The sequence below is a fragment of the Lucilia sericata genome, unplaced genomic scaffold (assembly GCF_015586225.1).
Source record: "Lucilia sericata isolate MDLA Ls3-8-SP2 unplaced genomic scaffold, ASM1558622v1 Contig000029F_arrow, whole genome shotgun sequence".
Classification (NCBI taxonomy): Eukaryota; Metazoa; Arthropoda; class Insecta; order Diptera; family Calliphoridae; genus Lucilia; species Lucilia sericata.
The window spans coordinates 137,096-148,042 of NW_023994067.1; positions in this window are offsets into that span (position 1 = coordinate 137,096).

Below are 10,947 nucleotides of genomic sequence, written 5' to 3' on the forward strand. Positions count from 1 at the left end.
AGTTGTAGTTGTTGTTGTTATCGTTATTATTTTTCGCCTAATTCTATACACATAGTAAAACTCCCCATAATACGCAACACAAACACACACAGTCCATACATACATATAAACATATCCTTGTATAGTACATTCAAACACGAAGGAAGTTTTATAGTAAATAGTCAGTCAAACGAGTTCATACTCAAAATTCATACGATATGAGTGCGAGAGAGATTAATACTCTCTTTAGCATCTCAGAGTAGAATAGTGGTAGAGGTTAGTTACATTTATTTATTATTAACCGTTATCCTGTTGCTTTTTCTTGCAGAAGAGATTTTTACCCTCTTTTTCGCTCTTTTTGCTGTAACTGTTAAAAATAGTGGTCATTATTTTTGTGAGGGGATTAATAAAGTTTCGTTAAGTTTTTTGCAAATAACGGTTAATTTTTTCTGTTTTTACAGAAAAAAACCCACTATAAATTCTATTAATAAGGGGACTTTTTAAGGGGTGATTTCTATAAGGGGATATTGTATTGAAAACAGCGCAGAAAGGGGGTAGTTGTTTTGGGATTATTTGTAAAGTATATTTTCTCTTAAGGTTTAACAATTAAAGAATTTGATAAACAAGTAAGAGATTCTTATACACTATATACCCCTCATCATTGTATTGCTACATAATCAAAACAATATTTCTATCGGAATACATATTAAACAGTCAGACCTCTAGCAAACTTCTCGAAAGTTTATCTGATAGTATTATTAAACATCACTGAATCACTAAAAAATTACTCTCAACAAACATAGGGACGGACACATAAAGATAGACCCACAAAAGTATATACATATATTATGGGTCCTTATTAAATTCTAAGATGAAATGGGCGGGGAGCCACGCCCATATTAAAAAAATATTAAATCCGTATATTTGAGATAATATAACAGTTAGAGTCCTCAAATTTTGTCGGAGCCACTTTAGTGTCAATATGATTATTTAGGACAAATGTAGGCGGGCTAGCATTAGGGGTGCCACGCCTCCCATATAAATTAAATACAAAAATTAATTTATCTTGGAAACTATTACAGTTAGAATCTTAATTTTACACGAATAACTTTAACATCCATTTAAACATTTTGGGTAATAAATTGGCGGACTACCCATGAGGGGAGCGACTCCACCTATATTAATTAAACACAAAAATTCTGTATCTTGGAAACTAAAGGAACTAAATTCTTCAAATTTTGCACGAAGAACTTAAATATTCATCTGAATATATTGGAGGAAAAAAAGCGGACTTCCATCTGGGGGGGCTTAAAGCCCCCATATGAATTAAATAGAAAAATTGGTATATCTGAGAAAATATTAGAGTTAGAATCTTTAAATTTTGCTTGAAGAATTTTGACATTCATCTGAACATTTAGAGTATAACGGGCGGACTTTCAATGGGGAACTTTGCACCTGAACATTTTGGGGATAATTATGAGCTCAAAAGCCTTTTCGGGGGCTTCAGTTGTATGGGAGCTAGGTGAAATAATGGACCGATTTTAATCATTTTCAATAGGCATCGTCCTTGGGTCAAAAAAACTTGTACTCCAAATTCCATCAAATTATCTTGATAATTGTATTTTGATAACAACGTTTTCATGGACACACGGACGGACGGGCATCGTTAAATCGACTCAGAAAGTGATTCGGATATCGGTATACTTTAAGGTGGGTATAGTACTAATATTTTAATGCGTTACAAACCCTACACCACTACAGTGGTGTAGGGTATAAATAATTTTTTGGACTAAAAATTCTGTATTTTTCCAGTAATCAGCCTAAAATTAGGTAATTTTTGAGACCCATTTAAATTAAATTTGAAATATATTTTTTACAAATTATATTGAGGTCAGAATTTTCAATCGCTAGTAGGGTTTCAATCCCAATAAAATATTTAGTGTTTTTCTCGTGTTATTTTTACAAAGAATAAAATTTTTTTATTAATGCATGATTTTTTTTATATACATTTCACAAAGCATCAACTAGTCAACAAAGTCAACTTTATAAATGTTCTTAATGAAAGTTGATAAACAAATAAAGATGCCACAATTACATTCAATTAAGAACAAATTTATTATCACTTAAAGTACAATGTCTACAAAAGATATATTTTTTAAATATGTATGCAATTAAAACAATTGCAATAGTTAAATGTATCTTAAAGACGTCAGCAACATAAATTAATTAATTCACAGTGGGCAAAGTGAAAAAAGAAACTGCTGTCATTAGCTGGGAATCGGTATGAAATACTTACTAGAAGAAAATGGTCGAATTTAAAGCAAACGCCAGCATTTCAATGTTGCTTAAAAAATCGATTAATATTCGGACTTTGATATCAACTCTTTATCAACAGTGACTGAGGGAAAACAGGGCTTATAAACATCTGAATACACTTCTATTAGCATATATAAATAACTCCAACATAACTTAATTTCATTACCCCATGTGATAACAAAGTAATAACTAAATTCATATATTATTTTGAAAGCTTTTTTTTTTTGTTTTCCTTAACAAAATTTTTCTCTTCTAGACAAACCACTCAAAATTAAATTATTCAAAAGTTTAGTTTTTATTTTGTTCCATTTCAAATGCATTTGTATCATTGTCATCGTCATTACATGACCACAAATGTCTTTATACTTATCTACCCAACACCAACTATTTAATGGTGTTTTACAATTCTGCTCTGGCATTATTGGAAGGGAGTCAGTCACATTGTCCACTCCCTAACTTAAATGTAATGAATATTTATGAAGATTTTAGTGGAAATACAAAAACTAACTAAAAGTATAAGAACAAGTACAGAAAAAAAAAATAAAATAATACAAAGTTGAAAACAATTTTTTTCGCGTCTGTTGTTTTATGATTTGCAATATATTCTCCTTCAATAAACACCACCAGCGGCAACGCCACCGACCGCTAAAATACAACATAAAAAATGTCATACTCTAAGCTCAGTTAGTCTTTGACAATGTGACAGTCATTCAAACCATCCATGCTGCTACATTCAATATTATTATTTGTTTATATTTTTTTTTTATATAAACATTTACTATTTATGCTCATTTATACAATGACCATTCAAGCGACAATTTTTATACATTTATTTGTATTATAATCGTTGGTTTGAATCATAAACATCATCATCATGATGATGATCATCACGATTAAACAACAAGTAAGCAGCCAACAATTGTATTTTAGACGTCACGGTGTTTGTATTTCGATTTTAGCTCCATTTATGGCACAAAACATGTTTCACCAAACAAAGTATGCCGCCTGTGGTGTGACCAATGACCAAAATGTTTTTTCCGCAAAAGTTTTCTTTTCTGTTTTCAATTCTATTATTTTGTTGATGTTTTACTTTTTCAAATATAATTCTTTTAACTTTTAACGAAATTTTTGTGTATTTTTTATTCAATATTCTTTAATAAATTTATTATATTTTTATTTTAATTAAACAGAGTGGTGGAATTATATTTTTGTACATTAACTTAGCCAAAAATTGGCAGCACAATTTCTATTATTGTCCAATTCACAATAGGTGTGGTAAGGTTGCACAATGGTGGCAGTTACAAAGAAAATAGCGAGAAAAATAATAAAAGTTAGAATATTGTCGCTAAGAATTAATAGCTACGAAAATAATGACCTGACCCACCCAATGCCTACTTTATAAACATCATTATGAAAAAAATCTAAATCGTTTGAAGATATTTCATACGTTATACAAATTTATTTCACAATATGTGGACCACACCCACGCAACGCCCACTTTATATACCTTAATATATAAAAACTATTCATAAATCTTATGTACAAGTTGTAAGTTTGTTTGCTAAATGAAAAAACTTACAAAATTTTCAATACCAAACCACCTGCATCATCGTTAAAAATATATTTGTGAAAAATTCAGTCCTCTTGCTATTTTTGTTCGGGCTCTTCAGGTTTTCAAAACTATACTAGTTCGTATGATGTAGGGATATGGTTTTTATTGTAACACTTTTTTAGAGAAAATCTAAAAGTTAAAATTTTCTAAATACTTGTGAACGTTTAGCCCTTTAAGATTACATTAAAATACCTCTCAGCACGCTTCTGTTTATTTCAATGTATGTATGTACATTACGGCGGTACAAAAATAAAAGTTTCTGATATTCCCAACTATATTTTCTAGTTATACCTTAATGCACAAAAATATTGGTCTTATGCCTATCTTAAACTATACCGATCGGCTCAGAATCACTTTCTGGGTCCGTCTGTCCGGCTAGCTGTCCATGTAAACTTTTTGCGCAAGGTACAGGCCGCAATTTTCAAGATATTTTTTTTGAAAATTTGACCAAACGTATTTTGCGGCACAGGGACGGAGCTTATTGAAAATGGCTGAAATTGGTCCATTGTTTCACCTATCCCCCATACAACCGGACATTCCGATTTGGGCTTTTTAGCCAATAAATACCTTATATATACTACTATATAAAAATATATTATATAAAAATATAGTTGAAACAAGTAAGAGTGTTATATTCGGCTGTGCCGAATCTTATATACCCACCATCAAATCATTGCCAAAAAGGAATGATTCCTTATAAATAAACTTTGATATTTAAGAATCGATGCTTTTGTTATTATCAAAACAATTTTCTCATTTATTACATCTATGTATAGAGAAATTTTTGTCGAATTTTGTCGCTATACTTGCATTTTTAAGGTAGTAAAAAGCGTTAAAGTTATTTTCTGAGAGGGACCTTATTTAGGGGGGACGTTTGGTCAATTATGGACCGATCCTCGTCAAATTTTCTAGAACGATTTCAGATTACGCTAGTAATGAGCGTTAAAGCCATTTTCTGAAGGGGACCTTATATGGGGGTAGGATCAATTATGGACCGATCGTTATAAAATTTTACAGAGCGATTTAGGTTTCTATAGAATAAGTTCATGTCGAATTTTATCGCTATAGATGCTTCTTTTAGACAGTTATGAGCCTTAAAGACATTTTCTGAAGGGGACCTTATATGGGGGTTAGGGTCAATTATGGACCGATCCTTATAAAATTTTACAATGATACTAAAGTTTTTATAAAATATAGTTGTGTCGAATTTAATCGCTATAGATGCTTATTTTAGACAGTTCTGAGGGTTAAAGTCTTTTTCTGAAGGGGACTTTATATGGGGAGTAGGGTCAATTATGGACCGATCCTCATAAAATTTTACAAAACGATTTAGGTTCCTATAAAATATGTTTATGTTGAATTTCATCGCTATAGATGCTTCTTTTAGACAGTTCTGAGGGTTAAAATCTTTTTCGGAAGGGGAGCTTATATGGGGGTAGGGTCAATTATGTACCGATGCTTATAAAATCTTACAAAGCGATTGTGGTTTCAATATAATATGTTCTATGAACTATGAATTTCATCGCTATAGATGTTTCTTTTAGTCAGTTATGAGCGTTAAAGTCATTTTCTGAAGGGGACCTTATATGGGGGCTAGGCGAAATCGTGAACCGATATTGCTCATTTTCAATACCAAACAAACAAACTGCAAACTGCATCCATATAAAATATTTGTGCAAAGTTTCAGCTCGCTAGCTGCTACCGTTTGGACTCTATCGTGTTTTCAACAGACAGACGGACGGACATGGCTAGATCGTCTTAGAATTTAATAAGGATCCAGAATATATATACTTTTATGGGTCTTAGATGAATATTTCGATGTGTTACAAACGGAATGACAAAAACAATATACCCCCCATCTTTTTTGATGGTGGGTATAAAAACAGTATCTTTTGGGCCACCCTAGATAATTTAATAAATTTTGCTTATTTTCACCATTTCGTTTTCCACTTATAAACATGTTTTTTTCTATTTTTATAACGACTTGTTAAAGTCATGTAAGTACAATGTGCATAAATCCTAAATATCTTGCTCACCACGGGTGCAAATTTATTGATAATATATTTTGACATTTGTGGTTTGCTAGTATTTGCTGTTGTTGATGATTGTCGTTGTCATTGTTATTGTTTTCATTTTAATTTCATTTGATTTTCATTTCATTCTCTTTTTCAAATTCTATTCATCTACTTACATCCATCCATCCATCCAAATACATTTATTCATCTTGTGTTTATCATTTATTGCCTTGTTTGTTTATTGTATTTAAATTGTCCATGGATTTAACAGTTATTGCTGTTGTTCTTGTTGTTGTTTTCTCCATCGCCATCGCTATCTTCACCGCCATTATGAACAATATATGTATATTGATTGTTTGGCTCCCTGCTATGTTAATTTTGAAGGACTTTCCTTTATTTACCCCGGCCTGACCATGTTTACAATATACTTTTCGTAAGTTTTTGCGGTTTTACTCTCATTGTTTCTGTTGAATTTTTTATTTAAAACAATTTTTCAAAAAAATTATGTATTTATGTAAAAAGGAAATTTGATTGTTGTACTACTGCCACCTATTGCCAATAAAAATATTATGTAAAGAAAAAAACATTTTTCATTTTTAATAACTTTAATAAAAAAGTTTTTTTTTTAAAAAAACACATAACTAAGTTTTTATTTTACAGGGGTATATCAGTGTAAACACTTCCGCTAAGTTAAAACGATGACCTGAAAATTCTCATGTCAAATCGTGACATCAGCTATTCCATTAGAATCATATTACATAGATATTTTCCATCCATTGTTCCTCAGGTACCGCCGCCGAAAAACGTCTTTAAAAATCGATCTTTTGGTGTACGTTAAGGAATCGACCGCCACTTTTACTATGTACAAGTGGAAATATATTTTCCTGATCGATCTATTCTTATTTTGTAGTCAGTAATGAACGTTAAAGTAATTTTCTGAAGGAAACGTTATATTTCAATGCAATACTCGTATTTTTAAGTCAGTCATAAGCGTTCAAGTAATTTTCTGAATAGAACCCTTTATGGTGGTAGAGTCAACTATGGACCGATCCAGAGTGGTATACAAATAATAAAAGAGAGAAATAATTCTGTAACTTCTAATCGGTTTAACCAATTTTAATTAAATTTTTCATGCGTAAGGAGAAACTATTATCGAGTTTAAGGGGTCAGCAAAGTAGGACACCTCGGGTATGTTAAATTTTTAAAACGAGCGAAAGAAATTTTTTTCTTTTTAAATCATCTAACAAATTTCTCAGAAGAAGTATAAAGAATTTATTTTATTTATTTTTTTTTTTTTTTTTTTGAAAAGCCAACTTTACAAGAAATATTTTTAATAAATAAACTGTTCAAAATCATTGACATAGAAGGGACCAGATTTATCCAAAAAACGCCTATTTTTTGAGATAAAATTCAATTTTGGGTCGAAAATTCTCAAATCACAAAGTCGATATCAAATTATAGTAACCCATTTTAGATAGCCCAATATGTTCTTAATTATTCCGTAAAGGGTATCTGATAATCCCGTCCTGGTATGGGTGTTATCGTCAAAAAGCTAAAAGATCTCATTTTTGGGATTTTTCAAAACTCTTATGAGAATTGAGGGATTCATGATAAACAATTTCCAAATTTCCTTTTAGTTTTACATTGCCAATGGAAAATACTATATAACTGTTCGTTGAAAAATATTTATAAATAAAAATTTTATTTAAATTTTTAGTTAAAAAATTGTTAAAAACTTTATAAATTTCTTAAAACTAGACTTAATTTCCAATCCACTGATATATAAAGCGTCTTCCTTGTCCTTTTCACGTGTAAAATAAAGAAGGAGATATTTAACATCTTATGGAAAAATTGGATACCTTTGTTTTTCATTATTGTGATACGTGGCGTATACGTATTATTTCATTTTTGCTGTTACAAGAGGTCTTTGAAGCTTTAATTTTAGAAATATCCCTCATTCTATCTCAAATGCTAAACAACAATCCGATACTTTTGCAATTTCTTGAAATCTAAGAAATAACTATTACCCAGCACCAATATATATTTTTTTATTTTCTTAAAAAAATATTTATCCTTCAATACTATGACAATAGGAATAAGTTATTGTATTCTTCGAATGCTTTGTTTTTTGTGGCCCTGGTCTTTGATTTCCTCTTCACTTGAAGAAACATGTTGTTGTAGTTTTTGTTTTTCTATACGTTTTATTCATTTGTTTTTTGTTGACAATCTTTATTATCTCGTTTGTTTTATTTAACTTAACGTTTTTGTTGTTGCTCATCACTTAAGTCAATTGTTTTTGTAGGTCAATCGTAAAAATAAAAAAGAAAATAATTTGCATAAAATAATATTCCTGCATGCTCTCCCCTTCAATTTAAAATAAAATTGTTTTATTATTATTTTTTTTCTTCTTTTTTCCACCGACAATTGTTTCAATTTTGTTTCGCTTATTTTTTTATTATTATAAAAATATGTACATTATCTTTGTTTTTTAATCTGCATGATTATTAGATGGACGCTACCGAAGTGTTATCAGTTAAGACCAATCATGTTTTTGTATAAATTACTTATATACTAGGGAGGTCCCCAACTAAGATAAAAACTTGATTCACTTACTTAAAGAATATTTGGTGAGTGAGGAATGATATGAAAGGTATTTACACTTTAAAGTCTAGTACTCTGTTTATATTAGCGAAAAATGCTGCTTATGTTATTTCGTAAGATGGAAAACAAGGTTGCCTAGTACCTAGCTTTAGGTTTAAAAATATTCGAAGTGTTACTGTTTTTCCGAAAATCATTTTTTTTTCATTGATCTATATTGAACCTAGGAAATTTAAAAAAAGGGGATTTCCCAAATAAACTAAACTTTCATTTTAATAGGGAACTTTGCTACACGTGACCACCCTAGTAAATACGTATGTATATATTTGTTGTTGTTATTTTTTCGTTTTTTATTTTTTTATTACTTATACATACATATATATTTTATTTATTGATAAATCATAAATATTTATAATATTTAATTAAAATTGAAAATTGTGGCTATATTTTTATCGAAATGAAATCTCAAAGACAATTCTCATAAAATAATAAAGAATACAAATTAACAAAAGAAAAATAAATTGTACATAAATTTCATAAAAAAGCAATAAACAACAAAAAAAAAACCCAATTACTTCATGCATACAATAGAATTTATTGGAAATGAGTTTTGAATTGGAAATTTTTAAAAATAAATTAAAATAAACATCAACTTAAGATTTTTTCAATAAATAAAATAATTTTCAAACATTTGATAACAACTTGAAATTTTATAAAAGTTTAGAAATCTAATATTAGATGAAATATATTAAGTTTTATTATACAAACATAAAATACATATATATGTACATATGTTAGAGTGTCCCGAGGAACAGCCTTTTAAGAATTTCATTTAGGAATACCACTCAATCGAAGCGTATTAATGTACTGAACACGCGAAAAATAAAAAATATTTTTTTTGTAATGGTCCTCAGTTCCCTACCAGCGATAGAAAATCCTGGTCTCAGTATAATTTTTGAAAAATATTTTAGATTTTTTCGAAATGGAACTCAAAAATTGCGTAATTTTGAGCTGATTACAGGAAAAATAATTAAAAAATTTTTGTAGAATATTTTTGGTCCACAAAATGATTTGTAGTGTGTTGAAGAGGCATATTGTTCGCTTTTTATCAAAATGGTTGTCAAAAATATCGTAATTTTTAGCTCATACAGAAAAATATTAAACAAAAATAGTTTGGCATTTGGTTTAGTCCACTTCAGAATTTTTTGAAATTTATGTATATGCCTCTTATAATACAATAAAAGTCGTTTTGCGGATCAGAAATACACTAACAAAAATTTTAATTATTTTTCCCGCGAGAAGCTCAAAATTACGTAATTTTTGACACCCAATTCGAAAAAATTGTAGAATTTTTTTTGGAAAATATTGCTCTGAGATCAAGATTTTCAATCGCAGGTAGGAAATTGAGAACCTCTTCAAAAAAAATGTTTTTTATTTTTCTCGTATTTAGTACATTATAACGCATCGTTTTAGAGGTATTCCTCCCTAAAAGTGGTCCACGAGACACCCTAACAGAACATATTGTACTTAGATTTTCAATCGCTGGTGGTGAACTGAGGTTCTTTTAAAAAATCTTTTTTCTCGTTTTTTGTATACCCAATATCAAAAAAGATGGGGGGTATATTGATTTTGTCTTTCCGTTTGTAACACAACGAAATATTGGTCATAGACCCACAGAAGTATAGATAGTGTCCCTAAACAACCACCCCCCTCCTCATATAAGCCCCATTCAGAAATTTACTTCAACGCTAATTACTGGCATACAAATGTACATCGATTAAATTTAATGTAAACATGTTTTAGATGAACCAAAATCGGTCTACAAAAAGTTATAAGGTCCTCTTCAGAAAAATCGATGAGGAGGACTCAGAAAATTACGAGTACCGCTACGAAAATCGACATAACAAAGTTTATACTTAGGAACATAATTCTTCATTCCGAATTTAATGCGGATTGATCTATAACTGACCCCAGTCCCTATAAAAGGTTCCCTTCACGAAAGGGTTTTGTTTACTAAAATACGAGTTTTCCTTATTTAAAAATACGAGTATAGCGATGAAATTTTTCATAAACATCGGTATGAGTATCGGTTCATAATTGACGCATACATATAAGGTCCTCTACAAAAAATTACTCATACGCTCACGGTATATGAGAGACGGCACAGCCGAATTTAACACTCTCACTGGATTTTGTATACATTTTTTAAAAGATGGGGTTTATATTGTTTTTGACATTCCGTTTGTAACACATCGAAATATTCGTCTAAGACCCATAAAAGTATATATATTCTGAGACCTTATTAGATTCCAAGACAATCTAGCCATGCCCGTCTGTCTGTCTGTCTATCTGTCCGTCTGTCTGTCTGTCTGTGTGTCTGTCTGTCTGTCTGTCTGTCTGTCTGTCTATCTGTCTGTTTGTTGAAAA